Below are 20,833 nucleotides of genomic sequence, written 5' to 3' on the forward strand. Positions count from 1 at the left end.
ACAGGATGGCGTGTGCACAGCTCTCCATACAGAAACAAATGAGCTGTCTTGTATTAAAGGGGCTTAAAGCTGGTTTGTCAGCTGCAGCTAGACAACTGCTAGAAAACCATTAACTCTCCAGTGGTGACACTCAGCTACAATACAGCACACAACACTGAAGACTATATTATTGACCCCTTCAGATGTACATGCCATTTCTATTAATGTTAATGAATAGTCCTCAGCACACATTAGTTCCATATAAAATCACATTGCCAGAAGTCAGTTTCCTGCTGTGAAAACACTTTAATTCAAGGGTTTGCCTTTTAAAAAAAAACCATGAAGGGCATTAAATAAAGTCTATATTGTGGCTCCCTCGGCAAAAAGATGCCATATAAGAGAAAACCGCAGTAAGGACCGTCTATGCCACAGTCATTGAAGGCAAAGACTGAATTACTGGTGACTGATATTCTTGGTGATCAGTCTTCATTGGGGTGGAGGATCCCAGGATTTGTGCTTGGGAAGTACCAGAGGCACTGATACCACCACATCCTGACCCAGTGCCAATGGAGCCCTAGACTTGGGGGCTCTCTTATCATGCCTCTAACTTAGGATGTATTAAGTTATCTTGGGCTGAGCTACTGCTCGATTTAGGCAGGGCTGGATCCAACTTTTTTAAAGTGGATTTGAAGTAAGATTTAGCCTTATGCTTATGAGAATGCTCCCTGCTCTCCCAATAAGACCCTGCTGAGACATCTGGGGGAGGCAGATTCTGAGAGGGGGAGGGGAGAGAATCCCCGGCCTGGATATGAGTCAACAGTGTGCCCTTGTTGCCAAGAAGGCTAATGGCATTTTGGGCTGTATAAGTAGGAACATTGCCAGCAGATCGAGGGACATGATCATGAATCTTGATGACTCCCACTAACCAGGACAACTGTCTGCAGATGGGTGTGTTTTACCTCTAAGTCTTCCTGTATACATGTGTGCTGGCAAGTAGGCAATGAAGTCTTTCAGTGACATGTGATCATGTCACCTGAACTGGAATTCACCTTTAACCTGGTGTCTTTCCAGAGAAAGAGGGGGTGGGAACCCAGAGAGGTTTTGCCTTATGCAAAAGATATATAAAGGGGTGGAAGAGAACAAAGAGGAGGGAGAAGCCATCATGAAGAATCCCCTAGCTACCACCTGAGCTGGAACAAGAGCTGTACCAGGGGAAAGAATTGTGCCCAGGCCTGGAAGGTGTCCAGTCTGAGGAAAAAAAAAAAACTTACTGAAGCATCTCTAAGGGTGAGATTATCTATATTCAGTTTGATTAGACATAGATTTGCGCATTTTATTTTATTTTGCTTGGTGACTGACTTTGTTCTGTCTGTTACTACTTAGAACCACTTAAATCCTACTTTCTGTATTTAATAAAATTACTTTTTACTTAATTAACTCAGAGTATGTATTAACACCTGGGAGAGCAAACAAATAAAATAAAAGCTTTATATAGGGTAAAACGGATTTATTTGGGTTTAGACCCCATTGGGAGTTGGGCATCTGGGTGTTAAAGACAAGCACACTTTTGTTAGCTGCTTTCAGGTAAACCTGCAGTTTTGGGGCAAGTAATTCAGACCCTGGTTCTTTGTTGGAGCAGACAGGAGTGTCTGGCTCAGCAAGACAGGGTGCTGGAGTCCTGAGATGGCAGGGAAAACAGGAGCAGAGGTAGTCTTGGCACATCGGTTGGCAGCTCCCGGGGGGGTTCTGTGATCCAGCCCGTCACAGTATGGAAAAAGAAATTGCAAAGTTGCAGTTCTCCAGAATGTACAGATTAACACCGCTGCCTTCTCAAACACAGAACATGCAAAGGCATTTTCTCCTGTTCATTTCAAGACACCGTTCAAAATTGCCTTTGCTTTAAAAAACATTTTGTTTGTCTGGAGCAAATTATCAGACAAACCATGCTTCTCTCAACGCTCATCCAACCAACGAGCACTGGACTCCTCTGTTTCTTCACCAAATCTCTGCCATTCTGGGTGCAAGAGCCTTCTTCTTCTTGGCAACCTTCCTATAGCTCTTTACCTATTAAATTCACTGTCTCATTTAAAATTTCACCAGAAAGCATAACTCTTCTCTACTGCTGTTACATCAGAGTTTCCTCTTCCACCTCTTCCCCCCCATGCCATTATTTAATTCTAATTGTATTTTTAGTTCTCTAAAGCATTCTGATGATCCTGCTTGTGGGAAAGACAATATACAAACCAAAATTGTATTGTGTTATACTGCAAGACATCTGCAAAACACTGACTGATTTGGTATACAAATAAAACCATCATGATTATACCTTATACCAGGAGGGATGGAAAGAAGGAGGGGAGAGGGAGGAGAATCTTTAAAAAATGTATATAACCACAACCACAGATTATTATCCAATTAAAAAGTCTAACAATTTAATTCTGCTCTGTCATTCTAGTGCAAAGCAGTTTTATGAGCATTTAAGGGTTTTATGAATGAAAATATTGTTTCATTTCTTACCCTTGCACCCGTAAATAATCTTAAGTATACCAAAAAAGGATTTCACTAAAGCTTTGTCTGTTTTAAATGTAAATTCACTGGAAAACATAGGCTTAAGTAAAACAGCCACTGCTTTCCACTAAGAATATGTTCATAATTTGGGGGAATCAGAGACTCCATAATTACCACTAAGATTGGGTAGATTAAACCTACAATATGAGCTAACTGACCTTTAACCCCTTTTCTGACTATATGCGAGCTGGAAGGTGCGATTCCCAGTTTCCACCAATGTAACCGTACTAGCCTGAGCAAAGCTAGTACAGGTACATCCACGTGAACTGGGAAACATACCTCCCAACTCAAGTGTAGATGGCCCAGGCCCTTCCCCTCTGCAAGGGGATGCTAAAGGTGTGGGAGAATAAAGAGATCAGGTGACCTCCTGGCCCAGGAAAGGAACTCAGCAGAGAAGGAGGGGCTGGAGCGGGTTTCAGTTTGGAGCTGGCTGGGGACGGGAAGTGAGTGCAGATGGGGTTGTCTGGCTCTCTGAGCCCCAAATTGAACCTGATTGAGGGGTCCCATTCTCTGAACCTACAAGCTCTGTTTTAGACCGTGTTCCTGTCATCTAATAAACCTCTGTTTTACTGGCTGGCTAAGAGTCATGTCTGATTGCGAAGTAGGGGGGCAGGATCCTCTGGCTTCCCCAGGATCCCACCTGGGCGGACTCGCTGGGGAAGCGCACGGAGGGGCATATGCTGAATATGCCAAGGTCAGACCCAGGGAGGTGAAGCCGTGTAAGCTTCTTGCCCTGCAGACAGTCTGTTCCAAGGGAGAGGAGGCTCCCCAAAGTCCTGACTGGCTTTGTGAGGAGCAGTTCCAGAGCATCACCCACGGACTCGGTGACAGCAGGAGAAGCTGGAGTGAAAAAGAGATGATTGAGGGAACAAAACACTCTTATTCAAGCTTAACCACTGGAATGAATAGCCAAAGAGATACAGGAAAATAAAGGCAAAGTGATTTTGTTTTGGCGTAAGTGCTTCTTCCCCACACTCACCCCTGTAAGTTATTTGTGGTACTAGTTAAAGTTTGAGCAGATGTTATCAGGGAACTATCCACAGTGTGCAGCAGCAGTCAAAAAGTGAACAAACAAAGGAACCACTAGGAAAGGGATAGATAATAGGGTAGTAAATATCATAATACCACTATATAAATCCATGGTACGTCCACACCTTGAATGCTGCATGCAGCTCTGGTCACCTCATCTCAAAAAAGATTTATTAGAAATGGAAAAAGGTATAGAAAAGGGCAAAAAACCATAAGGGTATGGAACAGCTTCCATATGAGAAGCCATTAAAAAGACTGGGATTGTTCAGCTTGGAAAAGAGATGACTAAGGGGATATATGATAGAGGTCTATAAAATCATGACTGGTGTGGAGAAAAAGTGTTATTTTCCCCTTCACATAACACAAGAACCAGGGGTCACTCAATGAAATGAACAGGCAGCAGGTTTAATACAAAGAAGAGGAAGTATTTCTTCACCCAGTGCAGTCAGTCTGTGGAATTCATTGCCTGGGGATGTTGTGAAGGCCAAAACTATAACAGGATTCAAAAAAGAATTAGATAAGTTCATGGACGATAGGTCCATCAACGGCTATTAGCCAAGATGGTCAGGGATGCAATCCAATGCTCTGGGTGTCCCTAAACCTCTACTGCCAGATGCTGGGACTGGATGACAGGAGATGGATAACTCGATAACTGCCCTATTCTGTTCACTCTCTTTGAAGCATCTGGCATTGGCCACTGTCTGAAGATAGGATATTGGGTTAGCTGGACCATTGGTCTTACCCTGTATGGCCATTCTTATGTTCATGCATAGTACTTTACAGATTAACATGAGGACCCCAACCCACAATGAGAATCTCAGAAGCACTCTCTTGTGCTTGCATGGAACCCCATGAAAGTCAACGGGGCTCTGCAAGGATGGATGCACGCACAATTTTCGTTGCTGTATTGGGGCCTACCCATCAGCTTGGAGGAGAGTTTACAATCTCAGTTAAAGGTGATTTGCAGAGGAATTAAAAACAAAAAAAAAACAAACAAAAAAACAACTTTGTTTGCTTCTTGATAATGCAGAAAGAAAGCTTGACAAGTTTTGTTTCATGGTTTGCGTTTTACATGAAAAATCTAGGTCCTGGTACGATTTACAGTGACTAGAGATTTAATGAAATTATGACACCCAAAGAGATTAAGAGAATGTAAAAGCTGAGTAGCTGAGAAGGGAAACTATGCTATTTAAGCCACTTTGTTTATTTTTGTTAACATGTATTTACTTCATTTACTGATTCAATATTTTTGAGAAATAAAGAGACAGACTGTCAACAACGCCTTAAGTTAAAGCGACTGAGCTCACAAACGTCCCCAAGACACCCTCTATTCTCAGGAAATCCTCCTACAAAACACTAGAAAACTAGACTTTACATTTCTGATATTTCTAAGGTCAAAAACACAGAGAAACAAAAATCAAACTTAAAAAGAAAAAAGTCCTTTTAGGTCTCCGAAAAGATAAAAGCAATACATTTAGGTGAACTCCTCCAAGTGGAGTTAAGGGACTAGAGGATGAATGTGACAACAGCAAGACTGTGTGCTAGTTTAGGCAATACATGGAGCTTTAGAGCGTAAACATAACTGATTACAGAGACTGTCTTATTTATAATTGAGTAGAGATTTCTGTAGGACATTTACAGATCTTGTCTCTACAACATTTCAAAGGTCCTAGGGGCATTTATCTTTCTGAATGCAGAGAGGAGCAGGATTATAACTTTTATTAGCTTTGCATTGTTGTTGCTAATGGCCATCACATTGCTAAGAATCGTAGATTATAAGGCCAGAAGATACCATTAGGATCTGTACTCCCTACCTCACTTCATGATGCAGTCTGCAGGTTTTACGCAATGATTCTTCCATCTAGCCAATCAACTTGTTGAAGCACACCATCACTTCTAAGACAGACATCCAATCTTGATATAAAGACTCTGAATGATGGAGAATTTACTACAACCCTTGGTAATTTGGGATGTTAAGGGGAACACTATGGATAGAAAAATATTCCCACCCTCTTTTGTTGACACACTTGAATTTGTGATGGGCATATACCAAAAAGGTTTGGCATTTCCTGGCCATAAATGTCACCTTGTAATGCTAAAAATAAAAAGTAGAGCTGCAGAGGGAAGGGGTACATTAATAGGAAATGCAAGAGAATTTGGTCTTTATATTGCATGTTGCTCTCAGTTCAATTTCTAGGACTGTAGAAATATTCCCATGAAATCTGAAAGTACTAAAGCATAATATTAACAGCAGTTTTAAATTATTTTTAAAGATTCATACACAAAGATATTCCCTACATAAAACGAAGACTTGGTTGAAAGAGACAATCAACAAAGACAATCAACGAAGATTCAGATTCACAGGGACCAAGAGTCAGCAATACAAACTAATCTTCCTCTTAATTTCTAAGGTAACGAACTGCATGTCTGAAGAGTTAAATAAAACAATAGGATCCAATACAAAAAACAGTGCTCCTTTATCCCCACAGCTAACAACAAGGACAATCATTTAGCTATACAGGAAAAGTGGCCAACAAACTGTACAGTACCCACAAGTACTACCTTCTTAATTTAAAAATTGACTATAGCACACTGGTGGGGAGATCCATAAAGCATATGGAAGCGTTGATAAGCACCTAGACATTCTAAGGTTTATCCAAAGCCTCTTGGTTTTACAGCTCTTGTGGAAACTGGCTTTTCAGTGATTTCCAATAATTCATGCTTATTTTCGGGCTGGAAATGCTGAAAGAACTGCTCCTCTCACGGTATTCTGAAACTCTTGCTATTTGTCTGAACCTAGAAGCGCAGGGGCATCATGAAAATCAAACAAAAGGGGGGGGCAGTATAAAAATTATCCAAACTTTTTGTCCTGCATCAAAGAAGGTTCAGTTCAAGTTTGCAGTGAAATGTAAAAAGGGTTGACTTACTTGTTCTTACAGCCTTATTTACAGACTCTTGCTGTAATTTATTCAACATGCTTATTTTAAACCCTATCCCACAGATCTTTACAGTAGTCAATAAAAGGAAAATGTGTCCTTGCTTACCTGAAAATTTCCTTTCTTCAAGTAATAAGGTCCACAGATCTGTTAAAATGGGTACCTCAACCTCCTTGCAGATTGGGGACAAAACCAGACCTGTCAGCCCCTAGCAACAGGCAAATGCCCCACATCCAGATGAGACAGCTTTCACAGCCAAGATAATTCAAATCTACTTTCTTACATTACAGATTGTGTTAAATACACTTGAGGAAAAAAAGTGTAACAATTTCCTCTACTCCAGAGCATGGTAATTTTCATCTAATGACAACAAATTCAAATCCTTGAATGTCCATTTCCATCTCTATTATGAGTGATCGTTTGTCTCTGGTGTGGATCAGGTCTGTGGGACTTCTTACTCAAAGAAAGGAAATTTTAAAGTAAGCACAGATAAACTGTCCTAATCTTCTTCATACTAAGGACCATAGATCCATTACAATGGGATTTTCATAGCAATGTGCCTTCAGGGTGGGAAGCAGGATCATCCTTTAAAAGTGGACATCCAAAATGTGTGAGAGAGAGAGAGTGTGTGTGTGTGTGTTATATATATATATAAAATCTCCTCCAACATATCCTGGGCACTGAGGTGTGGAGAAGACTTCTCCCAAAAGAAAGGAAATGGCACTGGCTAAGATAGGATGACTAATATGCAGAACTTGGTGAAAGCATGTGCTGATGGTCATATGACCATCTAGATCTCAAAACGGGAGACATGTCTAGTTTGACCTAAGACTTTCCATGCTCTCAAGGACTTGACTTACACGCTTAACCAAAGGAAGAATATTTCTTGACATTTACCTAGGGAATTAATTCTATGACCATTACGAGGCCCACCTGTCTGAATTAAAAAGTACAATGGAGAGAAAGCCGCCAATGGAAAGCCTGCTCTAACGGATAGAAAGTATAATGACATCTCCTGAAAAGGTTCATTCCAGGCAAGGCTGTAAGGAGCAGAATGAGGTTCCAAGGTCATGTTCTATGACTTTGCAGAGTTGGAATAAGGTTGATGACCTAAGGAAGTAGTTAATGTTGGGATTTGAACAAACTTATTTTTCTTGAATATGCTGAGAACATGATACTATCTTTTTGCTAGGCCACTCATTCATCCACAATAAAACCTTCCAGGAGAAACTCAAAGCTATGTTTCATGGGTATAACATGGTAATTAAACTGTGAACTTTGCACCAGCCAGTAGAGTAGATTCTGTCTGTTGACTTCTCTTTTGGAGTCCATGATAGCAATAATCACTTCATCCATGCATTTATTTTCCAATCTGTCTGGTCCCAGACGGAGGATTGGTTTTGAAATTCCAAACCTCCTTTGAGAGACAGTGACATCTAAAGACCCAGTGCTAGGTTCATCAGACCCAAGAGCCACAGCCCTTTCAGCCAGAAAGGCATACATAGTATCACTGCTGCTCTCTCATTTCTATCTTTTGTATTATCTTGGGGAGCACTGGAAAAGGTGGGAAGACACATAGTGGAGGCCTTGCCCAGCTTTGCGAGAGGTCATTCACCCCCTTATCCTGACACTCATACAGGCTGAAGGGCACTTAATAAGACGGTTACTCACCTTTGTAACTGTTGTTCTTCGAGATGTGTTGCTCATATCCATTCCAGTTAGGTGTACGCGCCGCGCGTGCACATTCGTCGGAAAACTTTTACCCTAGCCACTCAGTGGGCCGGCAGGTCGCCCCCTAGAGTGGCGCCACCATGGCGCTCCATATATACTCCTGCCGGCCCACCCGCTCCTCAGTTCCTTCTTGCCGGCTACTCCGACAGTGGGGAAGGAGGGCGGGTGCGGAATGGATATGAGCAACACATCTCGAAGAACAACAGTTACAAAGGTGAGTAACCGTCTTTTCTTCTTCGAGTGATTGCTCATATCCATTCCAGTTAGGTGAATCCCAAGCCTTACAAAGGCGGTGGGGTCGGAGTGAAATGTGGCAGAATAAAACTGCCGAGCCAGAGGCTACAGCCTCTCTTGACTGCTGAACCAGGGCATACTGCGAAGCAAAGGTAAGGACCGAGGACCAATGGAGCTTCGTGACAGGTCTCGTGGGTAGAAACACGAGCCAGCAAGGCGGCAGATGAAGCCTGAGCCCTGGTAGAATGCACGGTGATGTGGCTTGGGGAAATATGAGCCAAATCAGAACAAGTGGGGATGTCCGCCATCACCCAAGATGAGATCCTCTGAGAGGAAAACAAGCAAGCCCTCCCTTTGGCCCGCTACCGGGGCAGAGCTGGGGCACCTTAGGAAATGATTCTGTCAGCACAAGATAATGCGAGCACTCCACAGATGTCCAAGGAGTGCAAAGGTTATGCCCATTGCGTTGAGCTGTGGGTAACATGAAAGGCCAAAACACCTTAGGGAGGAAAGCCGGGTGCGGTCACAACTGCACCTTGTCTTTGTGGAACCTTCGTAAGAGCTCTGATCTCAGAGACCCGTCTGGCCAAGACTAGGTTGAGGCCCCAGGGCGGGGCTGGGCGGCGCACCCGAGGGTGCAAGCGCTCCAAGCCCTTGAGGGACCTCGAACCCATAGAGCGTGGGACACTGAACGTCCATCTTAGCCTGCTGGAAGGTAGGGACGGCTGCTGAGCGTATCCTCAGCGATGATACCGCCAGATCCTGCCGCTAAAGGCCAGAGGCAGGCCAGAAAGAGGGGATCGAGACCTCAGCAGGAGCAAGATCGAGCGTACTGCAGCTGTAAAGGAAACGCTTCCACCTGGCTCGGTACGTTGACCAGGTGGAAGGCTGCCTGTCACCCCAACTCAGGTACGCAGGAGCCACCGTGAGGCGAAGAGGCTGCAGGTCCGAGTGACGAAGCCTGTCATTGCCCTGAGTGATGAGGTCTGGGCTGACAGGCCGAGCAACGTGGTATGTCAGTGCTGCCTGGACCACTCTGGAGTGATCATGATGACGCACGCTCCGCCCCTGCGGAATTTGAGCAGGACGTAACGAACCAGTGGGAACAGCGGGAAGGCATAATGCAGTTGGCCGTTCCACGGTATCAGGAATGCGTCCAAGATCGATTCCGAGGAGAGACCTTGGAAGGAGCAGGACACCTGGCATTTCCTGCACTCGCGGTGAGCGAACAGGTCTGTGTGAGGAACCATTTCCACTTCCGGAAAGCGGGACGCCTCACATGGGGCAGAGTGATGACTCGTAAGACAGGAAAGACCTGCTGAGTCAAAGAGATAAGACGTTCCGAACGCCTGGGAGAAAGGACGTCGCCAGCTCCATCGAGCGGGCCATGCAAAAGACCCGGAAATGGATGGCCTCCTGACAAAAAAGGGGGGAGGACTATGTCCCCCCTGAATGCTTATGAAGCACCTGGCCATTGTGTTGGCTGTAAACACCGAGATACAACGGCCTCGCAGCTGCCGCTGGAACCCCTGGCACGCCAGGCGGACTACTCTGATTTTTGGGGCATTAATGAGGAATGCCAGCTCTCTAGAAGACCGAAGGCCTTAAGCTCGGAGGTGACCATGAGCACTCGAGCAGAGAGATGATGCGTCCGCCGTCAGGGGCAGTGAGGGCTGGGGCGGATGAAACCGCATCCTGTCCACACCAAGGAGGGGGTTAGCCACCACTCTAGGGAGCCTAAGGCGTTCGAGGGAACGGTGACTACCATGACCATTGGCTCCCTGTCCAAGCGGTACGCCGAGGTGGGCCAGACTTGGAGAGGACGGAGGCGGAGCTTGGCGTGTTTGGTTACAAACTTGCGGGCAACCATGGACCCAGGAGACTGAGACAAGAACGAGCTGAGGTCGTTGGGAAAGCCTTCAGACCTCAGATGATTGATGCCATCGCCTAAAACCGCAGTTGCGATAAGCAGGCTCCGGCTAGGTAGGAGACCAAGATAGCCCCTAGGAAGCCCAACCTCTGCGTGGGAACCAGAGTGGATTGCTCTATAGTAATCATCAGGCCTTGATCTGTGAATAAGACCGTGACGATGCCCACGGCTGAGTGGGTTGTGTGTCAGAGTCTCCTCGGATAAGCGAATCGTCCCAATACGGAAAAACGCATATCCGACATAGCTACGTTAGGCGGCGACTATGGCCGTAAACCGGGAGTATTCACCGCTGGCTATAAAGCGGAGGCATCTCCCATGCGGAGGGAAGATGGCATTGCAAAAGTACGCGTCCTTCCTATCCAGGGCGGCATAGTAGCCCCCCGGAGGCAAGGATGGAATAATGGTTCCCAGGGATACCATGCAGAACTTCAACCTTATCCCAAACCGGTTGAGTCCATGCAGGACCAGGAAGGTCTGACCTGTGGTCGAGTGGGGGACTAGGGCATAACGGGAGTAAAACCGCTAGCCCCTTTGTCCGCTGAAGGGGGACAGGGCTGGAGCAATTTTAAGGTGGTACCAATGCTCCATCGTGCGCAGGACCCAGCGACCTAAAAGTAACTGGGGCCATGCCAGGAGAAAGCGGGATCAGGATCCCGTCCTGCGACTGGTACACCGCCCTCCGGTGAACCTTGGAAGGTCCGTCTTTGGTCCCAGTGGTAATTGCGAGGGACCTCGACTTTGGCTTTTTAGGGGGCCTGACGTTTGTCTGCGACCACCTTGGCCTTGCCGTTTTCCAGAGTTCTGCCTCTGGCTAGGCACAGAGTATGGCGGCTGGGGCCATAAAGGCCTGCGTTTGGTCGCAGGCGTATACATGCTGAGACGCATTAGGACCCTATTGTCCAGCAGGCTTCGCAGTCTGGGGCTGTCTCTGCCGCGAAGATGCCTTTACCAACAAAGGGTAAATCCTTTCCCCCGTCCTCCAAGACGGCAGCGAACTCTAGGTGGGAGGTTCGAGGGAGAAACTCCTCCACCCAGGTGCTATAAGTATCGCAGCTAAGCAAGGCTTGTTGCTTCGCACCCCAGAGGTGCAGGGCCCCTGCAGAGTACACCTTGCATTCGCCAAGGCTCTTTCCGCTTCGGGGCTGGCGCCCGCTGGCCATGATATCAGGATCGTGGTCCTGAGCATAAATCCGCGCATATGGTGGTGACACGGATGCGTGTCCGGACGGCCATGGAGGTACTAAAAGAGGGCACGGGCCGAGTCCCTGACTCACTCGGACCTTGCCCAACTCGGCACCGGGGACCGGCATCGGGAGGCGTATCGGTACCTGGAACGAGAACCAGACCCGCAACCAGAACGGTGTCGGGAGGTCGACCGAGATCTCGAGGCTCGGAGAAGAGCTACAGGAGTCAAGGTACCTGCCCCGGTGCCAGATGTCGGAACGGTGCCGATAGCGGGTCGGCGAACGGGATACCGACCGTGCAGTGAGTGTGACCCGTACCGAGGAAAACAGTACCGGGACTGCAGTGGTGTCCGGTGTGCCGACAGGACTTGGCGCGTCTGCGGGACCGTGATCATAGACGGTGCCGCTCTGCTGTACTGACAGGGGACAGTCCCTTGAAGAGACTGTATTACCCGTACCGGCGGTGCCCGGGTCAGGCAGCACTGACTCCGTCATGGCACTGAGAGCCCTCGCCGTTGGTAACATCTCCGGCGCGCAGGGAACAGCAGGCTCAACCACAGTGCGTACTGGGGAGCTGTCAGGCACCGGATTCGACGGCCCTCGTGGGGCCGGGATCCATGGTACCGAGGTCATCAGAGCTTCGGTAGGTGCCGGTGCCGGGAGAACCGAGTTAGATAAGCCGTCTGGCTGGGGTGCCGTCAGCACTGAAGCAGCGGGAGTAATACGCTCAACCACGGCGCATGCCGGGGAGCCGTCGGACACCGGATTCTACGGCCCTTGCGGGACCGGGATCGACGGTGCCGAAGCAGGTGTCGGTGCCGGGCGATCCGACTTAGACTAGCCCTCTGGCCGCGGTGCCGTGGGCACGGAAGCAGCCGGAGAAGTAGCTCGACCACGGCGCGCGCCGGGGAGCTGTCAGGCACCGAATACTATGGCCCTTGCGGGACCGGGATCGACGGTGCCGACGTCATCGGTGCCGCAGCAGGTGTCGGTGCCGGGCGATCCGACGTAGACGAGCTCTGGCTGCGGTGCCGTTGGCACGGAAGCAGCCGGAGCAATACGCTCAACCACGGCGCGTGCCGGGGAGCCGTCAGGCACCGGATACTATGGCCCTTGCGGGACCGGGATCGACGGTGCCGACGTCATCGGTGCCGCAGCAGGTGTCGGTGCCGGGCGATCCAACGTAGACGAGCTCTGGCTGCGGTGCCGTTGGCACGGAAGCAGCCGGAGCAATACGCTCAACCACGGCGCGTGCCGGGGAGCCGTCAGGCACCGGATTCTACGGCCCGTGTGGGACCGGGATCGACGGTGCCGACGCCATCGGTGTCGCAGCAGGTGTCGGTGCCGGGCGATCCGACGTAGACGAGCCCTCAGGCTGCGGTGCCGTTGGCACGGAAGCAGCCGGAGCAAACGCTCAACCACGGCGCGTGCCGGGGAGCCGTCAGGCACCGGATTCCACGGCCCTTGTGGGACCGGGATCGACGGTGACGACGTCATCGGTGCCGTAGCAGGCGTCGGCGCCGGGCGATCCGACTAGACGAGCTCTCTGGCTGCGGTGCCGCTGGCACGGAAGCAGCAGGAGCAATACGCTCAACCACGGCGCGTGCCGGGGAGCCGTCAGGCACCGGATTCTACGGCCCTTATGGGACCGGGATCGACGGTGACGACGTCATCGGTGCCGTAGTAGGTGTCAGCGCATGGCGATCCGACTAGACGAGCTCTCTGGCTGCGGTGCCGCTGGCACGGAAGCAGCAGGAGCAATACGCTCAACCACGGCGCGTGCCGGGGAGCCGTCAGGCACCGGATTCTACGGCCCTCGTGGGACCGGAATCGACGGTGCCGACGTCGTCGGCGCCGGGCGAGCCATCTTAGACGAGCTGTCTAGCTATGGTGCAGCTGACACAGAAGCAGCAGGAGCAGTAAGCTCTACCACGGCGCGAGCCGGGGAGCTGCCAGGCACCGGATTCCCTGGTCCTGGGGGACTGGAATCGACGGAGCCGAAGTCATCGGTGCCTCTGCAGGCCGGATAACGCAACTGAGGCGAGCTCTCTGGCTGCGATGCAGGTGGCACGGAAGTAGCGGGAGCAGGGGGCTCAACCACGGCGCGTGCCGGGGAGCCGCCAGGCACCAGCAGGAATCGTAGACTCTCTCGACCTCGGAAGAAGGGAACGGTGCCGAGTCGACATCGGTGCCGGCGACGGTCGGTGCCGGAAGGCCTTGGTGGTACCGGCGGGGTCCGGTGCCGAGGAGGCGCTTCTGCCCGCCGCTTGAACATCGCTCCGCGCCCAAGGTGGAGGGGCAAGTGAAAGTCCCGCACCTTTTTGTTCTCGGCTTAAAAGCCTTGCAAATGGGGCACTTATCTGTCAAGTGTGATTCTTCAAACAGGAGTCATGTAGATCTCTCTTCGGCCGCGGCTTCTGGTAAGCCGGGCCCCTTTTGAAAATCTGGTGAGCCATGCATGGCTCCGGCACTGGGCTCATGGAAGGGGCTACTTCCTGAACCCCGCTAACTAAACTAACCATGTTAGCAAAGAAAACACGTATAACCATACAAATATATATATATAAGTGTTATAACTGCATAATTATATACGAGAAAACGAGTAGCTAGGGAAGTGGAGGTCAGCTAAGCCGCGCTCCACTGTTCCAACGACCGACACGGGCGGTAAGAAGGAACTGAGGAGCGGGTGGGCCGGCAGGAGTATATATGGAGCGCCATGGTGGCGCCACTCTAGGGGGCGACCTGCCGGCCCACTGAGTGGCTAGGGTAAAAGTTTTCCGACGAATGTGCACGCGCGGCGCGTACACCTAACTGGAATGGATATGAGCAATCACTCGAAGAAGAATTATTGTTTCCAGATGCAAAGAATTCAATCATCAGCTCACTAAATTGACTTATGATGAGCAACATACTTCTGGGTGTCAGAGCCACTCTGCTAATTCAACCTCTGCCAGGTAAGCCTTGGAGTTCTTCTCGCTGTGGGCAATGTACACAGATAGGAAATTTTGCTCCATCCAGTACAGATGAATTTCTCTCTCGGGTAGAACTGATTGTGTTCTTCCCAGTTATTATGAAAACTATCAGACATGTTGACTATTGCCCCCAAGAAGTCATCTGGTCTGTTATCGATGGAGGGCAGTGTTCTCAGAGATTAATAAACCAATGTGTTCCAAGAGGGCTCTCTCTTTCTGGTTCCCATTCCCTGAACTGAATCAGAAGGATCCCTTCAAAATACCCGATTCTCTGCATTCACTAGTTGTGGGAGTGTAGAATATATAACTGGAGCTAGTTTTCTGCCCATGACTAAAATAGAGAGATGAGGAGGAGATACTCAGAATTAGTGGCAAGGTTTCATATGACCTCTGGACCACTGAAGCTCTCCACAAAACATAAGAATTGTCTGAGGATGGTGAAACGGGACTGTTTTGAAGACAATTCCTAAAGGAGGCTCTCTTTGGATGTTACAGACAAGGCCCTGCCCTGCTTATTCCCAATTCTCAGAGATTAGAACTAGGATGGAGAGCAGGCTGTCATGCTCCAGTCAAAGTGTATAGTGGATTATTTCATTTGTGTCACAGCCTTTCTATGGGCTGCTGAGACTGGGAATGGTACAAAGCTTTTCCTGAAATTCTTGCACTGCTCCCAATTTGGAAAACGTCCAGTGACCTTAACTGATGAAAGCACTTTTGCTCCCAAATTGAAAGAGCCTGGCACCAATCAGGGGTCAACCACAGACAGAGCTTGTTGGGAGACCTTTAGAGAGCCCTGAGGCACTGGAGGACAGCTAATGACCCTGCGTCTGTTCCAGCTACCACTTGCACAGAGGCATGTTCTCATGTTGCGATTCAGACTCCTTCAACTTGCCATATGACCTGAGTTCCTTCCTATCGTTCCTGGCAGGAGTCAAGATTGTAAATCAACTTTTCTTACCACTCTGAACAGCCTCAGCTTTTCATAAAGTTTCCCATTGTATTGCCAAGACAGCCATGGGATAAATGGATCCGAATCCCTCTCTCTCTCTTTCCTTCCAGGGAGAAACCCTGAGACCATCTGATTTTTAGGATGAGAAGAACCATACTTGCAATATTGTCCACCTACATTAGCACTCCTTGTGAAAACATGCAGGGGCATCCAGGGTTTCAGATGATAGTTCATATTTGTTTGTTTATTTGTTTTGGCCTGATGCCCCTGGAGACATTTTATATCCAAAAGAGTGTGCAGAGATTCTCTGCCTGGGCTTGGCTACCTGTAAAGGGCTTGTACAGTGAACAGGCCACTCTTACAGGTAAAATCTCCTCTAGTTAGAAACACCGAGTTCTTGACCACTAGGAAAAATAGCCATATTAATTTTCTGTAGTGATACCAGGTTACATTTTGATGGGTACACACTGAGAAACCTTATATAACAGGGGCCAAAGTGGGAAACTGGGGTACAAGGAAATAAATGGCATGTCAAGAAGTCCTTTACTGCCTTCCAGTTCTTTCACCTCTGGACTACTGTCCCTCTTTTCACTCCACAGCCATCTGCTGAAGGAGGAGGCAAAGGTGAGGAATGGCGACCTGCAACAGAAACTGGGAGCAAAAATGACAGCCTAACAATTAGGGCTTGGCGACCCACAGCAGCAGCTGTGGACTATAATACAATACTTTCCCCATCTTTTAGGTGCGGCAGGAAAGCACTATCACATCTGCCCGGGAAGAATGAAGAGAGACATATAGCTATAGAGTGTCTGGAGCAGCTGCAGACCTTCTAAGTGATGATCATAATGGTCCCTTCTGACCTTAAAGTCTAAGTGTAGTTTCACAATATTCAGTATACTTTTGCGTGAGAGAGTCAACCCTGTGTGTCTTGGTTTCTTTTTGTTTGTTTTAAAACATACTTTACTATTTAATTATCTAAGGCTATATCTACATTACAGACTATGTCAGCATAACTTATATCACTTAGTGGTGTGAATAAACCACCCCCTTGAGCAACACAAGTTACACCGACATAAGCGCTCCCGTGCACAGCACTGTATCGGTGGGAAAGCTTTCCCTGCTGACATAACTTCTACTGTTCAAGGAAGTGGTTTATTATGCCAATGGGAGCATCTTCACCAGATGTGCTGCATCGGTACAGCTGCGCCACTGCAGCGCTGTATGTGTAGATATGACCTAACTCTTATGAGCTGCTAGTTTTCCTTCAGTAAGGACAACAAATCCCCTAGGAGGTGGCATTGGGGGGCAGGAAGAGAAATGTAATTATAGAGGAATGAGCACATATCTAAGGCCTGGTCTTTCCAGCATTAACCTGCCACGCTGTACTCTGTGTATGTCAGGAGAAACAATGTTCATTTTATTATTCATTTATTTCCCCTTGAGAGTTTGTCTCCATCATCCTGCTTCAGAGAAGTGAGTAAAATTGTGCTCAAAAATAAGTGAAAATATTTCAAGTGACTAGCAATATCCTTGTCCTCTTTGAGGCTGTGTTCACTCATCTCTACTCCCCTCCATGGGCCCCTTCTGGGTCTTCCAGCAAGGTGCCGGACTAGGGCTCTGTCATAACTGTCCTACTCAGATCTGAACCTTAGAGTTCAGAACATGAGAAGCTAGCATGAAACCTCCAAACTTAATTACCAGCTTGGATCTGATATCGCTGCCACCAGCCAGAATTCCAGTGTCTGGCTCACTCTGATCTCCCCAAAACCTTCCCTGGGGGACCCCAAGACTCAGATGCCCTGAGTCTCACCACCAAGGGAAATAACCCACTTCCCTTCCCCCTCTTCCCCTCCAGGTGTTCCCTTCCTGGGCTCCTGGAGAGATATACAGATTCAAGCTCCGTGAATCTAAACAAAGGGATTCCACCCTCTTTACCTCCTCCCAGATTTCCCCACCCTGGGTACTCTAGGAGATTCCCTGCTTCAAGTCCTTGAAACACAAGTACCGAGAGATCAAATCTCTCTCCCCCCCTCTCCCAGAGGGTATGCAAAGTCAGGCTTAGTAAATCTAACACAAAGAGATTTTCTCCCTCCCTTCGTTTTTTAGCCTTAACCAGTGAAAAACACTTAAACAGGTCTTAAAAAGAAAGCTTTATATAAAAAGAAAGAAAAAGACATAAAATGGTCTCTGTATCAAGGTGACAATATACAGGGTCAATTGCTTAAGAGAAAAAATGAATAAACAGCCTTATCCAAAAAGAATACAATTTAACACATTCCAGCAACTACACACATGTAAATACAAAAAAACAATATAAACCTATTGTCTTACTATCCTTGTACTTACAACTTGGAAGCAGAAGATTAGAAAGCCTGGAGATAGAAAGATCACTCTCAGAGCCGAGAGGGTCACCGAACCAAGATAAAGAACAAAGAACTCACACCCAAAACTTCCCTCTACCCAGATTTGAAAAAGTCTTGTTTCCTGATTGGTCCTCTGGTCAGGTGTTTCAGGTCACTTTTTGTTAACCCTTTACAGGTAAAAGAACATTAACCCTTAGCTATCTGTTTATGACACGCCCCCCAAATTGCAGACAGTGGGGAACCTCACTGGCAGCGATTTCCTCCTAGAACTTTAAAATAAACAGATTAATACAACACATGCACCTTTACATATACCACTAAGTATATAACTAACAGACTTTTACATTTTAAGAACACTTTTTAACTACTGGATTTTGGGAAACTTTTACGAGAGAGTGCATCAGCTACTTTGTTAGAAGCTCCTGCAATGGGCTGAATTTCAAAATCAAAATCAAAATCTTGGAGAGCTAAACTCCAACGAAGAAGTTTATTGTTGTTCCCCTTGGCAGTATGAAGCCACTTTAGCGCAGCATGGTCAGTTTGCAGATGGAACCGCCGTCCCCAAACATATGGGCGTAGCTTTTCCAGGGCGTACACAATGGCATAGCATTTCTTTTCACTGACTGACCAGTGACTTTTCCTCTCAGACAGTTTCTTGCTGAGAAACACGACAGGATGGAAGTTGTGATTCGTTGCTTCCTGCATGAGAACTGCTCCTATATCACGCTCAGATGCATCGGTGGTTACTAGGAATGGCTTGTCAAAGTTCGGGGCCCTGAGCACAGGGTCAGACATGAGTGTTGCCTTAAGTTGGGTAAAGGCCTTTTGACACTTATCCGTCCACTTAACTGCATTTGGCTGGGTCTTTTTGGTCAGGAAGGTGCACTTTTGCAGTCTATGACAATTATTCCATCCCCATGCTACTGGGGGAAGAGTTGGCCAACCAGGTGAAGTGGGCCAAAAGAGCTGAGGCTGTGTTCACTCATCTCTACTCCCCTCCTTGCTGGAAGACCCAGAAGGGGCACATGGTGCCAGACTAGGGCTCAAGGATGGGTTCCCCAGAAGTTCTACCCCTTTCTGCTCCACAGGATTCAGACAGGCATATGTTTCCCCGGTAGGTCTGAGCCTGGGATACAAATTGGGATCCCTGGGATCGGGGGATGCCTGTTATTGAAGCGGCAATAGGGGGAAGGGGCTGTGCCTGAAGGACCCTTGTTGGCAGCACTTGTGCTATCTCCAGTGCCCTCCACCCATGATTCAAGCGGAAGGAGAAGCAGAGAAAGAGAGAAAGGAGGCTGAGTTCCACAGTCAGAGGTATGGCTGCTGGTGTGGGATATAGACATGCTGCTATTCTGGCTTCACTCCCCTTACGGAAATGGAGGAGAGGATGGCGACCCTTCCCAGAGTAGGCTGTGAGGGAAACTGCTCTCTGCCCATAGAGCTGGCCAAGCTCCCCAGTAAGATATGAGAGAGAGAGAGAGAGAGAGAGAGAGAGAGAGAGAGAGAGAGAGTGAGTGTTTGTGCGCGCGCGAGAGAGAGAGAACGCATGCTAAAAAATCAAACGTTGCAATGGGAATCGAATGGATACATTACTGAACTGAATTTTTAGTCGAAAAATTTGAACTAAAGTTTAGAATTTTCCTTAGCAAAACTCTGCAGTATGGAGGGGAGCCACAGGCCTCTGTAGATAAAGAAAAATCTGGAGACAACTTAAAGAGGCAGGGCATTCCCCAGCTACCAGTGACTGACAGGTCTGGTTCTGTGCCAACCTGCAAGGAGACTGAAGTACCCATTGTAACAGATTTGTAGACTTTAGCACAAGAAGCAAACGTCAATGTAGAGCTTTAGTCAAATGTTACATGGAAATCTAATATTATATTCATCCCAATTCTTTTGCGTGACATGGCAGCAGGAATATTCTTCCAGGAATATAAATAAGAAGTAGCTAAGCAAGACTTCTTAATCACTAATCTACATTGGCACTGATCAAATTAATTTTTTTTTAAAGGTGTGCTCAATAACTCCCTTCTCAAGATCGTTCCCAAATTTTCCTCCAACAACTGACTAGTCTTACCATGACTTGTTTTTACTAATGGAGTTATGTCTGTCACTCACAAATTGACACGTTATCTGTAAATTACAAGTGTTATTACTGAAACTCTTTGGAAGTGATGAATGTTTTCTGGACCAATTATTTGACTTGCTTGAAGAAAAAAAAATGTTCAGCTCTTCCGTTTAGCATTTGCTTAATCACACATTACTACATATGGCTAACAACTCTCAAAACTGTACCAAGTAATTTGATCTCAAAGATAAAAAACAAAGTAACTGTTTAACAAATCTACCATTTACTTATCCGCCGTCTTCAATTTCCCATTGCATATATTTTAGTAGGTAGGTTTTCTTCCTGCTTTAGTTTCTCTCATCTATGAGTGCATCTGAAAAATCCTATATTGTGAGATAAAATGTTAGCTTTAGTTCAACATTCAGTATTTCTTTTTGCTCTGCTAATGATGCTTTTGACTTACTTTTGCTTATTTGATTAGTCAAAACCTCCTCACCAGATTTTATTTAACAATAAAACAAAGCCTTCTAACAGGATTCTTTATACCCACCTTGGTTGCTCTGGTTTCTTTTTAGAGTTAACTATGATGTATTCCAATTGCAATTTTTCCAACTTTGGGAGGAGTTAAATTTGGTTCTTGGGAACTGAGGGACTAAGAGCATTGCTCAAGGCCAAGCATCCTCTAGAATGGTGAAGCTCAATAAAAGCCTTCTCTACCTCGAGCAGTGCAGATCAGTCTTGAGGCTCTCTTGAGGAGAACCTATTAATCAAGCCCAGTTCAGTTTGTCTTCACTTGGGTATTTTATGAAAAGATTCTCATTGCTGTAAGCACTAGTTCAAATGAACAGGTGTTTGCAACAGCAGGAAGTTGTATCAAATTACCTACTGGTCAT

The 20,833-nt window shown here is 47.3% G+C and overlaps 1 protein-coding gene across 5 annotated transcripts in view; it reads right to left on the reverse strand.

Annotated features, from left to right (window-relative positions):
* Positions 1 to 20,833, reverse strand: part of BICRA (BRD4 interacting chromatin remodeling complex associated protein) — a 128,287-nt gene that overhangs the window by 36,477 nt on the left and 70,977 nt on the right. For 4 of the 5 annotated variants that reach the window (XM_030544384.1, XM_030544383.1, XM_030544379.1 and 1 more), the window contains exon 2: positions 20,221 to 20,323. The exons of the other annotated variant lie outside the window; for it this stretch is intronic. The gene's annotated coding sequence lies outside the window, so the exon portion shown is untranslated. The remainder of the gene's footprint in view (positions 1 to 20,220; positions 20,324 to 20,833) is intronic. 5 annotated transcript variants of the gene reach the window in all.

The sequence above is a fragment of the Gopherus evgoodei genome, unplaced genomic scaffold (genome assembly GCF_007399415.2).
Source record: "Gopherus evgoodei ecotype Sinaloan lineage unplaced genomic scaffold, rGopEvg1_v1.p scaffold_34_arrow_ctg1, whole genome shotgun sequence".
Taxonomy (NCBI): domain Eukaryota; kingdom Metazoa; phylum Chordata; order Testudines; family Testudinidae; genus Gopherus; species Gopherus evgoodei.